Here is a 23,502-nt window from a genome sequence, read left to right on the forward strand (position 1 = left end):
CTTAATTTCTTAAAATGCTTAAACATCTTGAAGTTGATGTGAACATCTCAGTTCATGTACTTTTGAAGCCTGACTCAGAGAATCTTGAGCATTACTTTGCTAGCCTGTGAGAAGGGTACAGTTTGCGGTAGTTTGATTACATGCTGTATTGTGTGGCAAGTCACTCCAGTATTCTTGCCAGGGAAATCCCATGGACAGAGGAGCTGGAGGGCTACAGACCAGGGGGTTGAAAAGTGTTGGACACGACTTGGCAAATAAACACACAGCCAAACAAATAGAACAAAGAAGAATATATGATAAAGACTGTGTCCTGCAAATCCTTGAGCAGTCACTGTCTGTCTAGGCTAATCCATGCCTCCCATCCCCCAGAATGTCCATATCTTTATCCCCACAACCTGAGAACGTTAACTTCATGGTGGTGGGGCAGGGGTGGGGGGACATTACAGATGTGATTAAGGTTGTTAAGACAGAGAGAGTATCTGGGGTTATCCAGGTGGATCCCAGGTCACCTCAAGGGCCCTTATGAGGAGGAAGCAGGAGAGATGTGAAGATGAAGGCAAGAGGCCACAGTGACCATGTGGCTTCTAGGGGCTTAAAAAGGCGAGGGGATGAACTCTCTCCTCAGGGTCTCTGAGGACCAGACCTGAGGACACCCTGACCTTAGCTCTGTTAGACTCAATTTATACTTTTGTCCCCCAGGACTCTAGCTGGAAAAAAAAAAAGTGTGTTTTTTAAACTGTTATATGAACAGTAATTTGTTACAGCAGGAGAAAGAAAGCTGACATACAAGCCCTTTTCAGAAACAGCTTGCTGGCTGCTGTGGCAGATGATGCCGAGGAGGAGAAAATATTTGGGGCAGTCTGGCGCTAGTGGTAAAGAACCTGCCTGCCAGTGCACGAGGCATAAGAGACGTGGGTTTGATCCCTGGGTCGGGAAGATTCCCTGCAGGAGAGCATGGCCACCCACTCCAATATTCTTGCCTGGAGAATCCCAGGGACAGAGGGGCCTGGAGAGCTACGGTTCATAGGCTCACCAAAAGTAGAACATGGGTGAAGCAATTTAGCAAGCATAGATGTACTGATTTAAACCCTCAAAGAATAGAATGCCTATGGAAACAAATCCCCCAGTTAAACATTTAAATTTGACCTCAGGAAAAATGCACAGTTAAATGCCTCCATCATCATATGTATAAATTTTCTAATCACATATGGATAATAGGGAGGAAAATCATTTTTGCTGGTAAAAGAACAAAAGACCCGTGAGGGGAGATGTTCAAGGTGAAGAAACTTCTTAGAAAGGAATTCTACTCATGCCTAGATTGTTTAAATTATGGTGATCACTGGGATGTTAGCAGGCTTTATAAAATAGTACTAAAAATAGAACTTTATTTTAAAAGAAAGTACTAGAGAAAATGCTGAAAACTAATCAAGAGAAATACCTTGCAAGGAGATATCAAACAACGTGAGAAAAGAACTGTCAAAGAAGTTCTTAAGCACTGTGCCTGCAAACTGTTTTCCCCTTTTATGGTGGAATTGTCCTCACAAACCAACCAACTTGAATTATTTCAAGTGGATCCTGTTATCTTCTAAAGGCTGCTTTCTTGCTCAGTCATTCAGTCGTGTCCAATTCTTTGCGATCTGATGGTCTGTAGCCCACCAGGCTCCTCTGTCAGTGGGATTTCCCAGGCAAGAATACTGGATTGTGCTGCCATTGCCTACTTCAGGGGATCTTTCTGACCCAGAAACTGAACCTGTATCTCTGTGTCTCCTGCATTGCAGATGGATTCTTTACCACCGCACCATCTGGGAAGTCCTCATTTTTTAAAATACTGGAGCCCAAAAATGGATGAATAGAGGAAAGGAAAGCATGTTGAGAGGCTAACAGGAAGGAAGGCCAGGGATCTCCAAACGGAGGAAATAGGCTGCAAGTGTCAGACTTTTTTCTTTTTTTTTTTTTGGAGAAGGCAATGGCAACCCACTCCAGTACTCTTTTCTGGAAAATTCCATGGACGGAGGAGCCTGGTAAGCTGCAGTCCATGGGGTCACAAAGAGTCGGGCACGACTGAGTGACTTCACTTTCACATTTCACTTTCATGCATTGGAGAAGGACATGGCAACCCACTCCAGTGATCTTGCCTGGAGAATCTCAGGGATGGCGGAGCCTAGTGGGCTGCCATTTATGGGGTTGCACAGAGTCGGACACGACTAAAGCAACTTAGCAGCAGCAGCAGCAGTCAGACCTTTTTTTTGTTGTTGTTTTTTCTTCTCTCTTAAGTGGCAGGAGGAAGCAAACTAGTGATGTATTTTTTCCCTTTTCTACACAAATTTAAAAAGAGGTTTCTCTTAAAATAGTTTGTTGCCATAATGACACCTGGTTCCATCTGAATTTAACTTTTCTCAAATCTTGAGTTAACCAATGCATTTTTCTTATGGAAATGTTTGTCTTAAGCTATGTTAATGTACTTACTATGCATTTACCCCAAACTTTTCCTCAAGTCATTCAGCCTAATGGCACAGAGGAGACTTGACAAACCAGTATGTTATACTCAGACATTGTTCTCCTAATCTATGTAAATGAAACTATTTGTATGGTAATCTGCCTTTCTACAAGATTCAAGTCAACCATTTTATGGCCTGGGATGACTCACCTGGTGCCAAGATTATCCAAAATACATCTTGTGGGTGAAGGGCCTGGTGCCATTCTCTGAGTTTTAAGACATTCCTTTCTTTCATTAACAGACTGCTAGTAACTATATAACATCCAGCTAAAGACGAGCAGGTGGGTATTCTGCCCACTTCTGATGTCCATGTCAGAAGTTTCCCTATCTCCTTTATACTTTAATAAAACTTTATTACACAAAAGCTCTGAGCAATCGAGCCTCATCTCTGGCCCCAGATTGAATTCTCTGGAGGCCAAGAATCCTGGCGTCTTTTGTGATTCAGCAACAACCTTTCAATGTGACAGATGTTTCACTGGACCCTGATTGAAAATACATACATCTACAAAATGTTGAAAATAACACACATACACACACACACACACACACACACACACACCCATTCATTGGATGGTCTCTAAGCCCCATGCCTCTAGTTACATAAAGGTTCAGAAAAACTGTTTTCCCATCGTACTGCATGCATATCCATAATTATAATAGCAAACTCTCAGAGACAATTCTGTTCAAAGCAGGAATAAGACCAATTATGACAAAACCAGTTCTATTTCCTTCAGTACCACCCACCCTAATGGTAATACAAGGGTTAACAAATTAATTTACCCTTTCTAAATTAATCTGTTATATTATCTTCTATTGATCTTTTCTAATGCAAATGTCTTGCTGGCAAAATACAGTGGAGATTTGTTTGACCTCTTTATTGTTGAAGGATATGGCAATTAATTTTTAAATTGAGATTCCAATTAGCTTTCTGCTCTTGCAATATTTTACCTATATCTTCCTTTAAAGTTCTGCTAAGGTCACCAGAAAAAGATTGTCTAAACAAGCCTGTAATAAAAGGTAGAAGTAAAGAAAACATTTCTTATGTTATGTACCAAATTGAGGTTACTCTAGGTTAACTGAATCTGATTCTTTGAAGAGATAAAGATGCTCTAAATCACGAAGAATTAATCAAAAAATTCTAATTGAAAAACAGGACCTCAGAAGTCTATTATAAGAGAAAGTGCCAACTTAGCAAAACAAAGCAGCTAAATCTGAAAGACATTTTACAGATGACTGCAGTCATGTGTATGTGTTAGCTGCTTAGTCGTATCCGACTCTTTGAAACTCCATGGACTGTAGCTTACCAGGCTCCTCCATCCATGGAATTTTCCAGGCAAGAGTACTGGAGTGGGTTGCCATTGCCTTCCTCTTATGAAAATGTTACAGGGAAGAAGAAGAAAGCCCCAGAGAGTAAGATTTCAAAATTAGGACCACCCTTGGAGAGCATCACCGACTCAATGGACATGAGTTTGAGTGAACTCTGGGAGTTGGTGATGGACAGGGAGGCCTGGTGTGCAGTGATTCATGGTGTTGCAAAGAGTTGGACATGACTGAGCAACTGAACTGAACTGAGGAGAGCCTCTGAGGAGAGCATGGCAACCCACTCTAGTATTCTTGCTTGGAGAGTCCCTGTGGATAAACCTCGTGACTACAGTCCATGGGGTCTCAAAGAGTTGGACACTACTGAGTGACTAAGCCTCTAACAGGAAGCCTCTAACAGGAAGAAATTGAGCTTCCTAAATGGAGGTGATCTGCATGTGAAATTTTCAGATGTCTGTGAAGATACTAAGACAAGGGGTGATGTCTCAGTAGTTACTGAAGGGCAAATGAGAGCAAGGTTACAGACACAAGAGTGGACAGAGAAGAGCTTCCCAGGACAGGTCTAGAACAACCCCATCTAGCCTAACCATTCAGATTAGGCATTTAAAAGCACATCAAAAAGCTTTCCTCTTTCACTGCTGATCTCTCTGGCTTTTACTGACCTTGAATAAGATGAAGATGAGAGAGTGGCCAGAAAATAAGAAGAAAAAATGACAATCTGGAAATGCCCTACTGGGCACGAATACAACATATAATGGTCACAGGAGAGGGAACTCTGATACAGCGGACTTGGTTTTTCAAACATTCAAATCCCTCAGCTCAGAGGGTTTGGTACAGAGAAGGGAAGGAAGAAGGGTCGGTGTGCAAGTTCAAGGGTACACCACTTTCACACCTCAGTCTCTCTGGGGTCATTTGTATTTACAAAATGAAGGATGGGAATTGGATTTGAGGGTAACTTCAAGTTTCCATTAATTTGGTATCTCTAAACATAAATTCTAGGCAAGTTGGATTGAAATGAAAGGTGTTAAGAGTTTATTATTTAAATATTTACTTTAGAAAGGTAAAAAATCTGATATAATTTAGTTTTTAGATTGCTAACATGTTTTTGATTATTCCTTTATAGATGTTCTTATTATATCAGGCATACTTATATGTTGGCTTATAAAGAATTATGTGCTTTGAACCAGACTACATATTAATCTCAGATACAATTCAAACATCAACATTTATTGTACAGAGGGTTAATAATTTCACAGCCAACTGGTATTTGCTGTTGTCACTGAGGCATTAAGGTAATGCTGAATTACTGTATTTCATCACTACACTGATCTTCATTTTGGTATATTCCTAATTCATGCCAGTTTTCATTTAAATCTAATAGGCTATATCCTTAAGAAAAATCTGAAGTGCACAGGTTCTTCCATTTCTAAATATAAATTAGCAAAGGCTAATTTAGCATGTTTCAAGGCTGCCATATAATTCATGGTAATAGTTTTATCTCTCAGAAATTGTCAATCCAATCTTAATAGTAAAAGATATTTACTTTGTCAGGAAAAAGGATTTGAAAGCAATATGACTAGTTCATATTTCCTGGGGAAGATAGAAGTTTTAATTTACATATATTTTGAGACAATATTTATACAGGGATTTAAATGGAAAATGCCATGACCTAGCAAAAGACCCTGATCTTCTGTCTTTTCTTCATTTATTCCCATAATATTGTACTTATCTCACTTTGGACAGATAGAACACACTCTATTGCAGGGAACTGTAATATATATTACATATATATATGTAAGTTAGTTGTGGCTTTACAACTAAATCATAAGTTCTTTTTATTAGGATTTGTAGCAAGATGTCTTTGTAAATTCCAGCATGTTATAAAGAGTTTATTTTAAATTTAAGCTCATTAATTTATTTCTAGAATATACTGTATAATAGTTACCTGAGATGTGAAGGTATCTTCATGTGTTCTCACAGGAACCTTTAGGTGAGCAAGGAAACTATCAAGCAGTTGGATAAGCAAACATTCTTCCAGGAATTTCTACAGACTGAGCTGACTCATCTCTCTACTTAGGACTTTGTCATCTAGAAGGAAGCCTACATGCAAACACAAAAGGCAGACTTGTGAACACAAATACAAACCACAGGATTAACATGTAGATTTAAGTGTGATGCAATTTAGGAAACAAAAAGAACAGCTGGCCAGAAATAGTTCTATATCCATCAAAGAAAATATTTTTTGTTGGAACTTATATGAAATATTTGACACATGGGAGCTGACACTTTAGACTTAAAAAATAGTCACAACCTTAAAGTTGAGAGTTGTTTTATTCAGCAGAAATTTCTAGGACTTAAGCCTGGGAGATAGTAACTCACATCTCTAGTTGCTCCATCTCAGATAAGGAGACAGGTGATATAGAAGTTTGCAACAAAAGACAGGTAATCTGAATATATAAAAATATTATATATATATTTTGTGAATTAAAGAAAATCAGGTATCCCAAGTTAAGAAATTTAGCACTTTTCTATGTATGGGAAGATGCAGTAGTCTAGGCTTACTGAAATCATTCCTTTCATATGCATCTCAGCTATCTGGGGCCAGTATCCTGTTTCTCACATCCTAGGCTTCCTTTGGGCTCACCATAGGGCGTGGCTGCAGCCTCATGGTGGCTGATGCCATGTCTTCTTTCTAAGTGCCCTTAGGACTCAGGAATTCACATATGGAGAGTTGAAAACCATGATGACTGTAACATCCTTGTTTATGAATATGAAAGCAAATATTGCATTTCTCAACACATAGACTTTTCAAAGAGGGACAGGAAGATTATTTGAAATGCATGTGTCTGTCCACTTAGGAAAAATAGTACTGATCATGTATAGATTGTAGTAACTGATATAGAATTTGTCTGCTTGAAACTCAAGGCTGAAGTATGCTGAGCACTTAGGGCAACTAAGGTAAAAGGAAGGTGATGCAGAAGGAAGAGTGGAGTCATGAATATACGGTTCTGAGATGACTGTGAGTCATTCTAGGTTCCAAAAAGGAGGATAACTAGGTGATATAAACACACTTATGCCTAATAATTCTTATTACTATGTACTATATACTATATGTGTGTTAGTTTTTGTGTGTATAGATGGCATCCATAAAAGGCATTTTTGTCACTTTTTAAACATTTTTGCCTAACATATACATATAATTACAAGTTTTAAGCCTACAAAAGACATACTGTATTTGACTGTGTGGAAAGAATAAATGTAAAGTTGCCGAACTGGTGATTCCAACATTCAAATGGATAGATATATACTAGATATATAATGCATGTATGTATCAACATGTATATTTGTAAGATAGATGCATATATTCTAAATTAAGTGTATAATAAAATAAAACAACTACCCCAAAAGGTAATAATTTTATCATTTTAACTGAAAATTAAAGAATAATTATAATGTAAAGAAAACACATAAACCTGAGAACAGTACTGAAAATATTCTCATATGTTTATTACAAAAGATGACTGTGAATGTTGATGTCTCAGCATACTTTTTTGTGAGGATGTGGGACAACCCAAGAAGTGGAATGAGTGCTATGGAACAGATGTTATGAGAATTCTCAGGGACATTAAATAGTTTTACTCTACTTTGGTTTTAGTTGCAAATATTCATCTTAACGTACAAAGATCTCTAATTAGAATACAATAGACAAAGAACTATAATCCAAGAGAAAATCTTTTTAGCAGATGATTGTTGAGAAATTTCACTGTAACAAGTATAATAAGTCTGTAAAGGAGAAACAGTGGGGCAAAAAGTAATCAAAATCTGCATTTCTAACTTTGAAAGTTTGCAGTCTTTTTGCAGTAATCCTTAAACAGTAAGTTTTCCAATACTATAAAGTAAAATTTTATTTTTGGAGCACTAGACATTCTTTATATCATGTAATACACTAAAAAAAAAAAAAAAAAAAAAAAACCTCCCTTTTAAACCAACTTTTATTTCCTGGTAGATATATAGTTCATTGGAGAAGGAAATGGCAACCCACTCCAGTGTTCTTGCCTGGAGAATCCCAGGGATGGGGGAGCCTGGTGGGCTGCCATCTATGGGGTCGCACAGACACGACTGAAGCGACTTAGCAGCAGATATATAGTTAGGCTTGGTATAAAAACTGTAATTCAAAAAGATGTACTGGTTTTATCTCTAATTTGTTAATGAGTTTTCAAACTCATTATGTGACTACATAATCTACTAAATGAGGAAAGTATCAATTATAAAAAGAAAATGCACTCTAAGAAGACCATCTATAATTCAAAGGTATGCTAAAGTCTTTCAAATGCATGATTTTAACATTTAAATTGGAAATCAATTTAAATATCTTTTTCTTAAAAATACTTGAGTTGTTAATGTTAATTTTATGATAATTTTAATTTTATATACCTGAAACTAGGAAGTCATGTTTTAGGTTTAAAACTTCATAATATTAATTATATGTTGAAGGAAATCAGAATTTGCTGTACCAAAATATTCTTCTTTGACAAAACAATTTTTTAAAATATTTACTGAGGTATAGTTGATTTACAATGTTATGTTAGTTTTAGATGTACAAAAAAGTGAATCAGTTATACATATACATATGTCCACTCTTTGTTAAATTATTTTACCACATAGGTCATTACAGAGTATTAAGTAGACTTCCCTGTGCTATACAGTAGGTCCTTGTTAATCTGTTTTATATATAGGAGTATGTATGTCAGTTCTAGTCTTCCAATTTATCCTTCCCCGCTCGTCCCTGGTTTGTTTTGAGCTGAAAGCAATTAACTTTCTGCCCTTCCCCTTTCAGTAGAAAAGCAGGACACACATTTCCCTTTGCAAAGGTGTGACTTCTTCCAGAACCAGGAAGATGAGCATGACTCAGTCACTGAAAACACTTTCAACTCTTTTAAATGATGAAAGCATCAAATTGAGTCACATAATAAACCTTACTAAATAACCCTAATCTTCCATTAGTTTTCCCCCATGTATTTTACCTATTGTAATTTATTGCCCTAGAAACACAACTTTCCCTTCCTTTGTCTAATTACTTCACAATTTATTGCCCATGATTAAAACGACTTATAAGCCTCTAGATCTAACCACTTCTTTGTGGTTTCCACTTCTTTTCTGTGAGGCTCCCTGTATGCATGCAAAACGAACCTTTCTCCTGCTCACCTGTCTTTTATCAATTTGATTTGCAGACTTCAGTCACTTCTTTCCTGAACCTGAGAGTATACAGGAAAGACTTCGTTGTTGTTGTTTTTACATCCTCTACAATATTGAAACATGGTGAAAAAATCATAATTTGAGTGGGAAGTAAGGTTGGGAAACCCATAGCAAACCCGTCACACTTTTCCCTATTTTCATATTTTGACTTGTATATTTAATCACTTATTTGGAAACAACAAATCCTCATTTTCTATTTCATCAGGCAAAAACATGAGTGAATGATCCCTGGGACTATAATGGGTCAGAAGAGAGTCATCTGAGATCCAGAGAAGAAGCAGAGCATACAGAACAGGCCAAATGATCCAGGTTCAAGTAGAAGGTAATGAAAAGGGTCCCCATATGCAATTATGACATCGTGTACAGAGAGGACTTGATTTACATTATACTGACTAAACCAGTTATAGTCTACATGACCTCACTTTCTTTTCCTGCTCACTGGGCACCTGCAATTGGCAGACAGCTCTGTGGATGTTACAGGCACATTTGTAATTTCTTTACATCATGTAAGCAAACTTTCATAAGCTTCAGTTTCCTCATCTGTAAATATGTAATAATTGTAAGTAGCTATTAACATTGGAGAAGGCAATGGCACCCTACTCCAGTACTCTTGCCTGGAAAATCCCATGGATGGAGGAGCCTGGTAGGCTGCAGTCCATGGGGTCGCTAAGAGTCGGACACGACTGAGCAACTTCACTTTCAGTTTTCACTTTCACGCATTGGAGAAGGAAATGGCAACCCACTCCAGTGTTCTTGCCTGGAGAATCCCAGGGACGGGGCAGCCTGGTGGGCTGCCATCTATGGGGTCACACAGTTGGACATGACTGAAGCAACTTAGCAGTAGCAGCAGCAGCAGCAGCAGATATTAACATTGCTATTAGAATCATGAGATCATGAATGCAAAAGTAAAATATGTATATAAGGCTCACTGCTGCTGCTACTGCTAAGTCACTTCAGTTGTGTCTAACTCTGTGTGACCCCATAGACGGCAGCCCACGAGGCTGCCCCGTCCCTGGGATTCTCCAGGCAAGAACACTGGAGTGGGTTGCCATTTCCTTCTCCAATGTGTGAAACTGAAATGTGAAAGTGAAATTGCTGAGTCTTGTCTGACTCTTAGCGACCCCATGGACTGCGGCCCACCAGGCTCCTCCGTCCATGGGATTTTCCAGGCAAGAGTGCTGGAGTTGGGTGCCATTGCCTTCTCCACTATAAGGCCCACAATGAGCAATAAATATTATTACTACTATCAATAATTTGTTTGGGTAAATGTTGTATTCCTCATAATACTGGGTTGTGCAATTTGAAAGGAGGTGGGACACTTTGAATGGCACTGAGATACTGGGCTTTTTGCTAGAACTTATATCTGGAGATTTAAACACAAAGAATAAAGAGTTGGTTAACTCATTAATCCCACAAACCAGACCCCACAAACCAGATGCTTCAGTATGATTACAAACATAAGTTTGGAACCATCTTGGTTGAGTTTAAATCCCAATTACAATTTTTAGTGACATTTTAAACTTTTGGAAATGTTTTTAATGTCATTAGCCCCAAATCTCTTATCTGCAAAAGAGTAATGATGATAGTACACTTGAGTTAAGGCACACAAAGCACTTAAATGAGTTCCATGCACTAGAGTTCAACAAATGTTTGTGATCACTTTAGATTTAGCAATAGTTCATCACCTTTGAAAATCATATGCTACCATTTCCATCTTTAGAGCCAGTATCTTCAGGGATACTGAAAATTCACAGGATTTGTGATAAAGCAACAGAGAGCAAGCTTGGTTGGCATCTAACTTTCATAGAGATTAGGGTATGGACAGTGAGAAATGGAATATTGCCTGACAGAGCAGTAAACAAGGATCCCACAGTCATCAGTGACTGCAGCCACCATGGATGCTGAGCTTGTGAGCCCTCAGGGAACTCAGGCAGGAAAAACATACCTGGCATCTAGCAGCCATCAGCCTGTAGCCACTCCCCACAGTGAGCCCTGAGGAAACTCAGGATGTGAAAACTCAGGATACTGGCCCAAGATAGCTGAAGTGCAGATCAAAGGAATGATTTCAGTGAGCCCAGACTCTTGCATCTTCCCATACATAGAGAAGTGCTAAACTCCTTAACCTAATGTATCTGGTTTCTTTAATTAACAGTACTATTTTGACATTCAGATGACCTGCCATTCGTTGCAAAACTTTTATATAACCTGGCTCCTCCCCTCACCTCCTAGCAACAGTTTCCCAGAGCCATCTGAAATGCTGTCTTCTGGGCTGCAGTCCTCATTTTGCCCCAAATTAAGCTTAACTTGACACTCCCACATTGTGCACATTTTTTTTTTTCAACAATAGCAGCCTGTGCAGATTAAATTCAGAAGATCTCAGGTTCCTTCCTTAACCATAAACTACCAAGTTAGGTTTTGTTACACAGTCCTTGACTATAATCAAGATTGATCCCAGACTATGCAATGATACTAAGATTAACCAGAATCCAGGTGGCAGCAATTGCAGCAATTATTACATTTTGTGAAGGAATGCCTTGATACAGATTAAAACATGGAAATTTTCCATTTTCTAAATGGCCAAAAAATCTGCCTTATTTTGTCTTATATGTGTCTGTCATCCAGTTTTTAAATGTGTATTATTACTGGAGATACATTAGCACTGTCTTTGTTGGCTGACCTTTTTGTTAGCTTTTATCTTTTAAAACTTTCAGTTATACTTTTACAGTTTAAAACTTTCAGTTATAATTTTTATAGTAAAATAAACATTTTCCCCTTTGTATCAAAATTTTATTATTTTTGATGAGTGTGAAATTAAGCAAATGAACAGAGGAACTAACTAAATAGGGACCTCAAAATACCTGGTGTGATCCATATAGCAATCATTGTACAGGAAACTGAAGAACTGCATATAGTTCTTCAGTTCTTCTGTCACAATTAACCATGTGAATTGTGAGCATTGTAATAAAACCTAGGTCGGTGGCACTAGAGGTAAAGAACCTGCCTGCCAGTGCAGGAGACATGGGTTTGATCCCTGGGTTGGGATGATCCCCTGGAGAAGGGAATGGCAATGCACTCCAGTATTCTTGCCTGGAGAATCCCATGGACAGAGGAGCCTGGTGAGCTATAGTCCATGGGGTCTCAAAGAGTCAGACACTACTGAAGCGACTTAGCACACACACATTCTTACTGGGTAAACAAGTAGGTTGAAATAAGGGCTTTCTTCTGCTGTTTGACCAGGAAGGAAGATGTTGAGGTCTATTTCCTGAGAAATACATATTTTCTACCATATCAGTAAGTAAGAATGTCACAGTCGTCAGCAATGCTGGCCCTCCAATGTGAGCTGGTGAGCCCTGAAGGGACTCAGGAGGGAGAAGAACACCTGGAATCTGACAGTCATTAGACTGCAGCCACTCCCTCCAGCAAACCCAGGGGAGCTCAGGTTGTGAAAACCACCAGGCACTGGGCCCAGAGAGCTGAGATGCATATGAAAGGAATGATTTCAGTAATCATCTCCTCATACACAGAAAAGCACTAAATTCCTTAATTTGAGATATCTGGTTTTCTTTAGTTCACAAAAATACCTTTGGCATTCAGATTACCTGCCCTCTGTTGCAAACTTCTATATAACCTGGCTCCTTCCCCTGCCTCCCTGGAGGAGCTCTCTCAGGGTCACTTGAGATCCTGTCTCCTGGGCTTGACGTCCTAAAAATACCCACCAAATAAAACATAAGTCTTAACTTTTAGGCTGTGAATATTTTTGAAGTCAACATCCCCATCTATGCAGACAGTGGGTTCCATGGCTTTGTGCCAGCAGCCATCACTATCTGCCTCTATCTAGGGTCATCCGACTCTGAACAGATGACTGGTCTCATCACTTTCTGTTTTCTGAGGCTGCCAGTCCCTGAGATAAAAGAATCACCGGAGTCTCACCTGCAACAGAAGAATAAAAATGACTCATGTAATTGTAAATCTTCTGATGATAAAATTCCAACTGAATTTTCAGAGAACATCACAATCTTTTATTGAGACAATCACAGCACAAACAGTAATCCAAAAAAATAAAAATAAATACAACCAGTGAAAGTGCTGCAGTGAAAAGGGGAAAAAAAGGAATGAGATTTTTTTTTTTCTTCTTCCCTGAAAACAAAGAAGATAAAGAGAACAGTGAACAGGTCTGATCACTTCTATGTTTCACTTTAACTGTTACTAATCTGTAGTCTGTAACTAAGTTTGCTTTTCTAACTCTGTATATCTGTAAATAAGTTTGCTTTCAGTTCAGTTCAGTCACTCAGTCGTGTCCGACTCTTTGCCACCCCATGAACTGCAGCATGCCAGGCCTCCCTGTCCATCACCAACTCCCTTACTGCCCCCTAACTGGGCATGAGCTACATTTTGTACCTATTATCCTTTGCCTCTATGCTAATTACATCCTATATCTGGTGCTAAACTTTACAGCACTCTCCTCACAGATCGTCCCTTGTATTTTTTTCTCCTTCTGCATTACAGAAAGAAAGCCAGTGCAATATACAAATGACAACAGAAGCAACTACTAAACGGCTGGATGCCAGACCCAATTACCAGGCTCCCTGACCCCAGCCTACGACTGTTTTTGAAACAATGCAAGAGAAACAATATAAGATCCTTACACTGTTGTAAGTCACCATTATATAAGCCCTCATCTTATATAATCGGAGAAGGCAATGGCAACCCACTCCAGTACTCTTGCCTGGAAAATCCCACGGACGGAGGAGCCTGGTGGGCTGCAGTCCATGGGGTCGTGAAGAGTTGGGCACGACTGAGCGACTTCACTTTCACTTTTCACTTTCATGCATTGGAGAAGGAAATGGCAACCCACTCCAGTGTTCTTGCCTGGAGAATCCCAGGGACAGATGAGCCTGGTAGGAGGCCATCTATGGGGTCACGCAGAGTCGGACACAACTGAAGCGACTTAGCAGCAGCAGCAGCATCTTATATAATACTCCAGATTTCCCATGGAAGGGAGGGACACAGTTTCAGACGCATGAGCCAGCTATGTCTTCCTTCTGCCGGCTGAGGATTAAAGTCACCTCTCTATTTCCCGCAAACTGCCTCCACATTTTTTATTCAGCTTTGGTGGGCAGAGAAAGCCAAGATTTTGGTGGCAACAAAACCAAGGAAATATTTTCAGGCAACAATTTAAGTAGTTTTGTTGTTCAATTCCTAAGTCATGTCCGACTTCTTTGCAACCCCAATGACTGAAGCATGCCAGGCTCCCCTGTCCTTCACTATCTCCTGGAATTTGCTCAGACTCATGTCTATTAAGCCAGTAATGCCATCCAACCATCTCATCTTCTGTTTCCACCTTCTTCTCCTGTTCTCAATCTTTCTCAGCATCAGGGTCTTTTCCAGTGAGTTGGCTCTTTGCATTAGGTGGCCAAAGTATTGGAGCTTCAGCTTCATCATCAATCCTTCCAATGAATAGTCAGGGTTGATTTCCTTTAGAATTCATTGGTTTGATCTCCCTGCTGTCGAACAGACTCTTAAGAGCCTTCTCCAGAAATTGAAATTATCAATTTCAAATTGATAATTTGAAAATATCAATTCTTCAGGGCTCAGTCTTCTTTATGGTCCAACTCTCACATCCATACATGACTATTGGAAAAACCATAGCTTTGACTATATGGATCTTTGTCAGAAAAGTGATGTCTCTGCTTTTTAATATGCTGTCTAGGTTTGTCACAGCTTTCCTTCCAAGAAGCAAGAATCTTTTAATTTTGTGGCTACAGTCACCATCCACAGTGATTTTTAGAGTCCAAGAAAATAAAATCTGTTACTGTTTCCATTATCTCCCCATCCATTTGCCATGAAGTAATGGGACTGGATTCCATGATCTTAGTTTTTTGAATGCTGATGAAGTCTCAAAATGCTATTCAGAGTTTTCAGTAAGAAAAGAGACTTAAGAGAATTTCTGGAAGAGAATACTAATTTCCACATATTCTGGAGAATAATACACCAGTCTTGGAACTTCTCTCCTAACATTTTACTGTAAAAATTTTCAAACATGGAGAAAAGTTGGGGAAATTGTTACAGTGAAGCCTTGGTTTACCCACAAACAAGATCTAGAATCACATTTTACCAGGTTTGCTTCTCACATATCTATCCTGTATCCATCCTTTTATCTACCCACACTCCATCTTATTTTCTGTTAACATTTCAAATCTGAGATGTCAGTAGATTTCCTCTGAATACTTCCATATGCATACCATTGCATATTTTTAATGTTTACTGATAGTTTTGATATAAAATTTACATAAGATAAATATTTACTGTGTTCACTGAGCTTGGACAATTGTACACACATATGTATGCCTTAGAACTTATCATGAACAAACAGGGAGAGTAAATTTCAGATTTTCAATGGTTAGGAAAAACATTAAAACTAAGAATGGGATTTAAGAAGCAGTATTTCAAGGTTTGAATTTTATCAGAAAATATCTCTGAAGGATTTTCTGCATCTCTGAAATTATTTTAACAACTCGACGTGACCTAGAAAGGAACCATCTGGGAGAATAAGGGGATGAAGCACATGTGCCTGTTGACCAGTTACCAGAATGGCAGTGGTCATGAGGGAAGCCATGAATCCATGAATTGCAAAATAACAAGAATTAAAATATTTAACTTGCAAAATTAAGCAACTCTTTAAGAAAAATTCTCCAGATAACAGAAGAATCACTTCTCAACCTCAGAAATATAATTCAAAATAGTTCAACCTTGCCAAAATTGGTAACTAAGGGTAGTAATTGTCTCAGGAGGAGGATGGAGACTTTGGGTTCCCTAAACTTTACTTTGTGACTCTAAGCAATTCAGAGAAGTTCTTGCTAGAAACTGAGGTCCACATATTCATTAGGTGTGTTTCATATCACCCTTGTTATCACAGGCAACTTTCAACAATGTTTTTAAAAATTCTTTTTAGAGTTATTTTATGTTCAAAGCAAAGTTGAGGCAAAGGTACAGAAATTTTCCATATACACCCCAGCCCCTCCCAAGTAGATTAAACCCTCTCCCCAATTTTAACATACCACATCAGTGGTGGACTGGTTAACAATTGATTAACTTGCACTGACATGGCATAATAACCCAGAGTACATAGTTTACCATCTGGTTCACTCTTGGTGTTGTACATTCTATGGATTTGGAAGAAGGTATAAAAACATGTATTGTCATCATAGCAACATTCAGTGTAGTTCACTTAGTCCACATTCAGCCTTAGTCAGCTACTGATCTTTTTACTGTATCCATAGTTTTTCCTTTTCCAGGATGTCATATAGTTGGATTCATATAGTCTGTAGGGTTTGCAGGTTGGCTTTTTTCACGTAGTAATACGTATTTAAGACTCCTTCATGTCTTTTCACCATATGGCCAACAGTGAAATCAGATTGATTATATTCTTTATAGCCAAAGATGGAGAAGCTCTATACAGTCAGCAAAAACAAGACCAGGAGCTGACTGTGGATCAGATCATGAACTACTTATTGCCAAAATCAGACTTAAATTGAAGAAAGTGGGGAAACCACTAACCATTCAGGTATGACTTAATCAAATCCCTTATGATTATACAGTGCAAGTTAGAAATAGATTGAAGGGACTAGATCTGATAGAGGGAGTACCTAGTGAACTATAGACAGAAGTCTGGAACATTGTACAGGAGACCGGGATCAAGACCATCCCCGGGAAAAAGAAATGCAAAAAAGCAAAATGGCTGTCTGAGGAGGCCTTACAAATAGCTGTGAAAATAAGAGAAGTGAAAAGCAAAGGGAAAATGGAAAGATTATATCCATTTGAATGCAGAGTTCCAAAGCATAGCAAGGAGAGATAAGAAAGCCTTTTTCAGTGACCAATGTAAAGAAATAGAGGAAAACAATAGAATGGGAAAAGCTAGAGATATCTTCAAGAAAATTAGAGATACCAGGGGAATATTTCATGCAAAGATGGGCTCAATAGAGGACAGAAAAGGTATGGACCTAACAGAAGCAGAAGATATTAAGAAGAGGTGGCAAGAATACACAGAAGAACTGTACAAAAAAGAACTTCATGAGCCAGTTAATTGAAACGGTATGATCCCTCACCTAAAGCCAGACACCTGGAAAATGAAGTCAAGTGGGCCTTAGGAAGCATCACTACGAACAAAGCTATTGGAGGTGATGGAATTCCAGTTGAGCTATTTCAAATCCTCAGAGATGATGCTGTGAAAGTGTTGCACTCAATATGTCAGAAAATTTGGAAAACTCAGCAGTGGCCACAGGACTGGAAAAGGTCAGTTTTCATTCCAATCCCAAAGAAGGGCAATGCCAAAGAATGCTCAAACTACTGCATAAAATTGCACTCACCTCACACACTAGCAAAGTAATGCTCAAAATTCTCAAAGCCAGGCTTCAGCAATACATGAACCGTGAACTTCCAGATGTTCAAGTCGGTTTTAGAAAGGGCAGAGGAACCAGAGATCAAATTGCCAACAGCTGCTGGATCATTGAAAAAGCAAGAGAGTTTCTGAAAAACATCTATTTCTGCTTTATTGACTATGCTAAAGCCTTTGACTGTGTGGATCAGAATAAACTGTGGAAAATTCTGAAAGAGTTGGGAATACCAGACCACCTGACCTGCCTCTTGAGAAACCTTTATGCAGGTCAAGAAGCAACAGTTAGAACTGGACATGGAACAACAGACTGGTTCCAAATAGGAAAAGGAGTACGTCAAGGCTGTATATTGTTGCCCTGCTTATTTAACTTATATGCAGAGTACATCATGAGAAATGCTGGGCTAGAGGAAGCACAAGGTAGAATCAAGATTGCCGGGAGAAATATCAATAACCTCAGATATGCAGATGACACCACCCTTGTGGCAGAAAGTGAAGAAGAACTAAACAAAAAGTGATGAAAGTGAAAGAGGAGAGTGAAAAAGTTGGCTTAAAGCTCAACATTCAGAAAACTAAGATCATGGCATCTGGTCCCATCACTTCATGGGAAATAGATGGGGAAACAGTGGAAACAGTGGCTGACTTTATTTTTCTGGGCTCCAAAATCAGTGCAGATGGTGATAGCAGCCATGAAATTAAAAGACGCTTACTCCTTGGAGGGAAAGTTATGCCCAACCTAGACAGCATATTAACAATCAGACACATTACTTTGCCAACAAAGGTCCATCTATTCAAGGCTATGGTTTTTCCACTAGTCATGTATGGATGTGAGAGTTGGACTATAAAGAGGGCTGCACACCGAAGAATTGATGCTTTTGAACTGTGGTGTTGGAGAGACCCTTGAGAATCCCTTGGACTGCAAGGAGATGCAACCAGTCCATCCTAAAAGTCAGTCCTGGGTGTTCATTTGAAGGTCTGATGTTGAAGCTGAAACTCCAATACTTTGGCCACAGGATGCAAAGAGCTAACTCATTTGAAAAGGCCCTGATGCTGGAAAGGATTGAAGGCAGGAGGAGATGGGATGACAGAGGATGAGATGGTTGGATGGCATCACTGACTCAATGGACATGAGTTTGGGTAGGCTCCGGGTGTTGGTGTTCGACAGGGAGGCCTGATGTGCTGCAGCTCAAGGGGCCACAAACAATTGGACATGACTGAGCAACTGAACTGAACTGAACTCACATGTCTTTTCATGATTTGATAGTTCATTTCTTTTCAAAGCTGAAGGTAGCACAATTTATTTATCCATTCACCTACTGAAGGACCTCTTCTAAATTTTGGCAATTATGAATAAAGCTGCTATAAACATCCTTGTTCATTTGTCTTTGTGTGGATATAAATTTCAAATTCCTTTGGGTAAGTTCCAATCACAATTTCTGGACTGTATAAGAAACCACCCAGCTGGCTGTACCATTTTACTTTCCCGCCATTATGAAGGAAAGTTCCTGTTGCTGAGCATCCTTGCCCACATTTCATATTTTCCATTGTTCCAGATTGTGGTTATTCTATTAGGTGTGCGGTGGTATCTGAATTTTGGCTATTTTTGCATTTTCCTAATCTCTGCCTTATGATGTGGATTTTTTATATGCTTGTTTGCGGTCTGTGTATCTTTAGTGAGAGGCCTCTGAACAAAGTTTTGTTTATTTGGTTGTGCTGAGCCTTAGTTGTTGTGTGTGGGCTTTCTCTAGTTGGTGGCAAGTCGTGGCTACTCTGTGTTGTGCTGTGTGGGCTTCTCCTGGCAGTGGCTTCTTGTGTTGTGGAACACAGAATCTAGAGCATGCAGGCTTCAGTAATTGTGGCTCATGGACTCAGTTGCTCCAAGGCATGTGGAATCTTCCCAGACCATGGATCAAACTTGTGCACCCCCTGCACTGGCAGCCTATTCTTAACCACCGGACCACCAAGGAAGTTCCAGGACCATATTTAAATTGGTTGTTTTCTTATTATTGAATTACAAGAGCTCTTTGTATATTTAGGATATCAGTCCTTCACCAGATGTGACTTTTGCAGCTATTTTCTACCAGTCTGTGACTTGTCTTCTCCTTCTCTTGACATTATCTTTCACAGAGAAAAAGTTTTTAATTTTAATGAAATCTAAGTTTTCCATTATTTCTTTCATGAATAGTGTCTTTGGTTTTAAAACTAAAGGGCACCATAATACCCAAATCATCGAAGTTTTCTCCTATATTATCTTCTAGAACTTTTACAGTTTTGCATTTTTACTTAGGTCTTGATCTATTTTAAGTTAAATTTGGTGAAGAGTATAGGAGTTTCATCTAATTTCATTGTTTTTTTTTGGCATGTGGATGTCCAGTTGCTTCAACATCATTTATTGAAAACACTTTCTTTGCTTCATTCTCCATTGTGTTGCCTTTGCTCCTTTGTCGAAAGTCAGTTGCCTGTACTTATGTGGGCTGACAATTGTTTTTGAATGACAAGACTCATCATCTTTCAGCCCCCATTAGCTGTTACCTCATTGTGTTTCTTTATTTGTCACCTTTGCCTACTATTTCCTCGTGCCCGGCCAGCTTCCACGGCCCAACCATTTCCATAGACTCTATCATAAGCATTATATTTTTGTAATAGCCCCAATTCCAGCCACCAATTTCTCTACTGATTACCTATTTATCCCCAACAAACTACTCTCTCAAATTTAGGAACCTTAAACAATCATTCACTTTATTCTAGCTCTGAAGGTTTACACTTTGGACTGTGTTGGATTGAGTTGCCTCCTCTATTTCCCGTGGTGTAGGCTGGGCTCTTCAGGCATTTGGGCTTCCACTGGAATCATGGGTTGGTTGGAAATACTGGCATGTTTTCCAGATGCTCTCATCTCATAAGAGCCTAATCTGATTTTTAACATGGTCCCAGAAAAGTTTCTATAATAAGAGGGGAAGACTTAAAGAACAAGGAGTTTTCAAGGCAATGCTTTTCATATATGCTACTATACCAATGGCCAGGAAATGGGGAGGCTGTCTCATGAGCAAGCCAGAGTCAAACTGGAAAGATGAGGGTATAGGAGGTGTGATTCATTGAGGGGCTATTACCATGTCAATGCACCACGGATAACATTCAGAAATGGCAGAAGCCAATGGAGCACTGTGAATGTGGCAAGGTCATCATGGTTACTTTAATCGGTTACGGATATAAACCTTCACTACAGTAATACTTTCTTACTACTGTACCTTATTTCTAAAAAACTTTGACTACCCCACAATCTCCCTGATGTCTCACAGGGCTGATGACAGTTTGTTCAGAAGCTTCAGCGATGCAGGAAGTAGTAGGCTATCCACCTACTTTGGTAAGAAATAGCAATGCTGAAAAGTAGGAAATTAAACTCAGAAACATTGAGGGACTTGGCATCTCAGTGAATTTTCTGGAGGTCCTACATCAGACTCAGCTTTTCTCTCCGAAGTGAACAATGAGGTTCCATCTCTTCTGCTGACTGAGAAGAGGAAATAGCATGTCATTTTCTGTTTTTTTTTTTTTTTCTAGAGATTTTTGATGAGACATTTACCGTAGTGTTTGTGTTGCTCTTCTTTATCTACTGAAGAGTTGGTGAGGCATCCTGCTTCAAGTGTTTCCGGGACAAAAGAATGCTGCCTTTTTCCTATTGCAGGGGAGGCTGAACTGCCAGTTGAACTTCAGTTTCCAGTTCTCAGCAGACATAATAGAATTCAGACTATCTGCAATATGTTTGTAAGCTTAATAGCACCTGTGATATGCTCAGCAGAAGAAACACCATGCCTTGTTTCATTAAAAAGCAGTGCTCTCTTTAGTGATAATTATTCAAGTTTTCATAAACAGCTCCTTGCTGAGTCCAACAAGAAAGATCCAGCAGTAGGACTCTAAGTGATGACTGAATTGACCAGCCCCAAAGAATGTGGGTATTATCCTATCTTTCAAGTCCTACAGCTTTGTGCATGCAGCAGAATTCCATCACAAAGTGAATGTGGTGTATTTCAAAAGAGGTAGACAGCAGGTTCTGATAGCAGTGTAACAGCACAAGAAAGATTCGTTGCCTGCTCATATTTGCAATAGACCTATTCTGTTTATAGCCTCCAGCAGTGTTTCATATGATGGTTGTCCAAAAAGAAAAGATTCAAGCCTGGTTTATATATAGTTATGCGATAGAACTTGCTATTTGTCAGAATTGGACAACTGCAAGGTAACATTACCACCCAGGAGAAGCCCTGAACAACAGTAGCGAGAAAAATCTTGGCAGATAGAACTTCCAATAACCCATCAAGGTTTTTGCTTTTCTTGGAAAGTTACATGTACAGAAGTATATTCACAGATTTTTAATGATCAGTGAGAAGTCAGGTTGCAAGATGGTGAGAAGCTTGAGAGAAACAAGACTGGAAGTCTGGCCACAAGGAGCCCTTAAGTGGAGATAAGAAAGAAGCCCTCCCAGAGTGCACAGACTTGGGCAATATTTCTAAGCCATGTGGGTGCTCAAAAGGATTCCTCCTTTAACGGATACTTTCACAGTAAAATATTATAGATAACACGCTGTGGATTTATATCAGCCATTTTATCAAAACCATGAGTGTCAACTAAAGAGATTATGAACATAATCAAGAATCATCAAATGTCCCACATCCAATCACGTTCTGTATAAAATAACTAAAGTGGCTTGTTCCTTTTTCTATAGTGTGATTTGTATACCTTAATTTTGAAATAAAGAGCTTCTATAAATACCCTTTTCTCACTTTAACTCAGTTCTCTGTATAAATGCTTAATATTTACTAGCCTTTTTCATTTACTCACCCCTAAACAGATTTTAGGCTTCCCTGGTGGTTCAGCAGTAAAGAATCCCCTTGCCAATGCAGGAGACACAGGTTCAATCCTTGGGTTGGGAAGATCCCCTAAAGAAGAAAATGGCAATCCACTGCAATATTCTTGCCTGGAGAATCCTGAGGACAGAGGAGCCTGGCAGGCTACAGTCCATGTGGTTGCCAAGAAGCAGACACAAGAACAACAAACAGATCTTCCGTTGACTTACTTCCATGTTAGTCTGTGAAAGTTGCTGCCACGAAAACCAAATAAAACTATCACCTACTTCAGAAAAGCTATTGCAGTCACTGATTTTCAGCTTGTGAGTTTTTTCTACGTGTTATCAAATTCATCTTTCCCTCTCATACAATATTTCATTGTCTTACCATGAAAACACAAAGGAAATTATAAGTTTTCTCCTTTTGATTTTTGTCTTGTAGACAAATGGTGACATCGTAAGAGGTTCTTGGTATGTGTCTGTTCAGTAACTATTTATGAATGTTTTAATGAGTTAATTTTGAAAACTGAAATTTGAACTATCACTCTTAGGTTACAACATAAAATCTAGCCTAATAGTTATGATCAAAGTAAAACTTATACACATACACACAAACTCATAAATTCACACATATGTTTCATATAATAAAACTTTATTTTACTTTTTATTTTTTTAATTAAATTTATTTATTTTAATTAGGGGCTAATTACTTTACAATACTGTATTGGTTTTGCCATACATCAACATGAATCTGCCACAGGTGTACACGTGTTCCCAATCCTGAACCCCCCTCCCACTTCCCTCCCCATACCATCCTTCTGGGTCATCCCAGTGCACCAGCCCCAAGCTTCCTGTATCCTGCATCGAACCTAGACTGGCAATTTGTTTCTTATATGATATTATACAGGTTTTGGTGCCATTCTCCCAAATCATTGCCCCCTCCCAAAGGGTCCAAAAGACTGTTCTATACATCTGTGTCTCTTTTGCTGTCTCCCATACAGGGTTATCGTTACCACCTTTTTAAATTCCATATATATGCATTAGTATACTGTATTGGTGTTTTTCTTTCTGGCTTACTTCACTCTGTATAATAGGCTCCAGTTTCATCCACCTCATCAGAAATTTTAAACTCCTGTGCATGTAATACTTAAATAACGTAGTTTAATTAACTGTACAAATACATGCCATAGAAATACAGAGATT

At 38.9% G+C, this 23,502-nt stretch overlaps 1 long non-coding RNA gene across 2 annotated transcripts in view; it reads right to left on the reverse strand.

Moving 5' to 3' along the window:
- LOC104969247 (uncharacterized) overlaps positions 1-22,492 on the reverse strand; it is a 38,408-nt gene extending 15,916 nt beyond the window's left edge. The window contains exons 1-2 of one of the 2 annotated variants that reach the window (XR_808098.4): positions 22,296-22,492; positions 5,763-5,917 (exon numbers count right to left, since the gene is read on the reverse strand). This is a non-coding gene — a long non-coding RNA (uncharacterized lncRNA). Of the gene's footprint in view, positions 1-5,762; positions 5,918-13,003; positions 13,729-22,295 lie in introns of those variants that run through there. The other variant, XR_808100.4, reaches the window with a different exon arrangement.
- Between the last annotated feature and the right edge of the window lie 1,010 nt (positions 22,493-23,502).

The sequence above is a fragment of the Bos taurus genome, chromosome 8 (genome assembly GCF_002263795.3).
Source record: "Bos taurus isolate L1 Dominette 01449 registration number 42190680 breed Hereford chromosome 8, ARS-UCD2.0, whole genome shotgun sequence".
Classification (NCBI taxonomy): Eukaryota; Metazoa; Chordata; class Mammalia; order Artiodactyla; family Bovidae; genus Bos; species Bos taurus.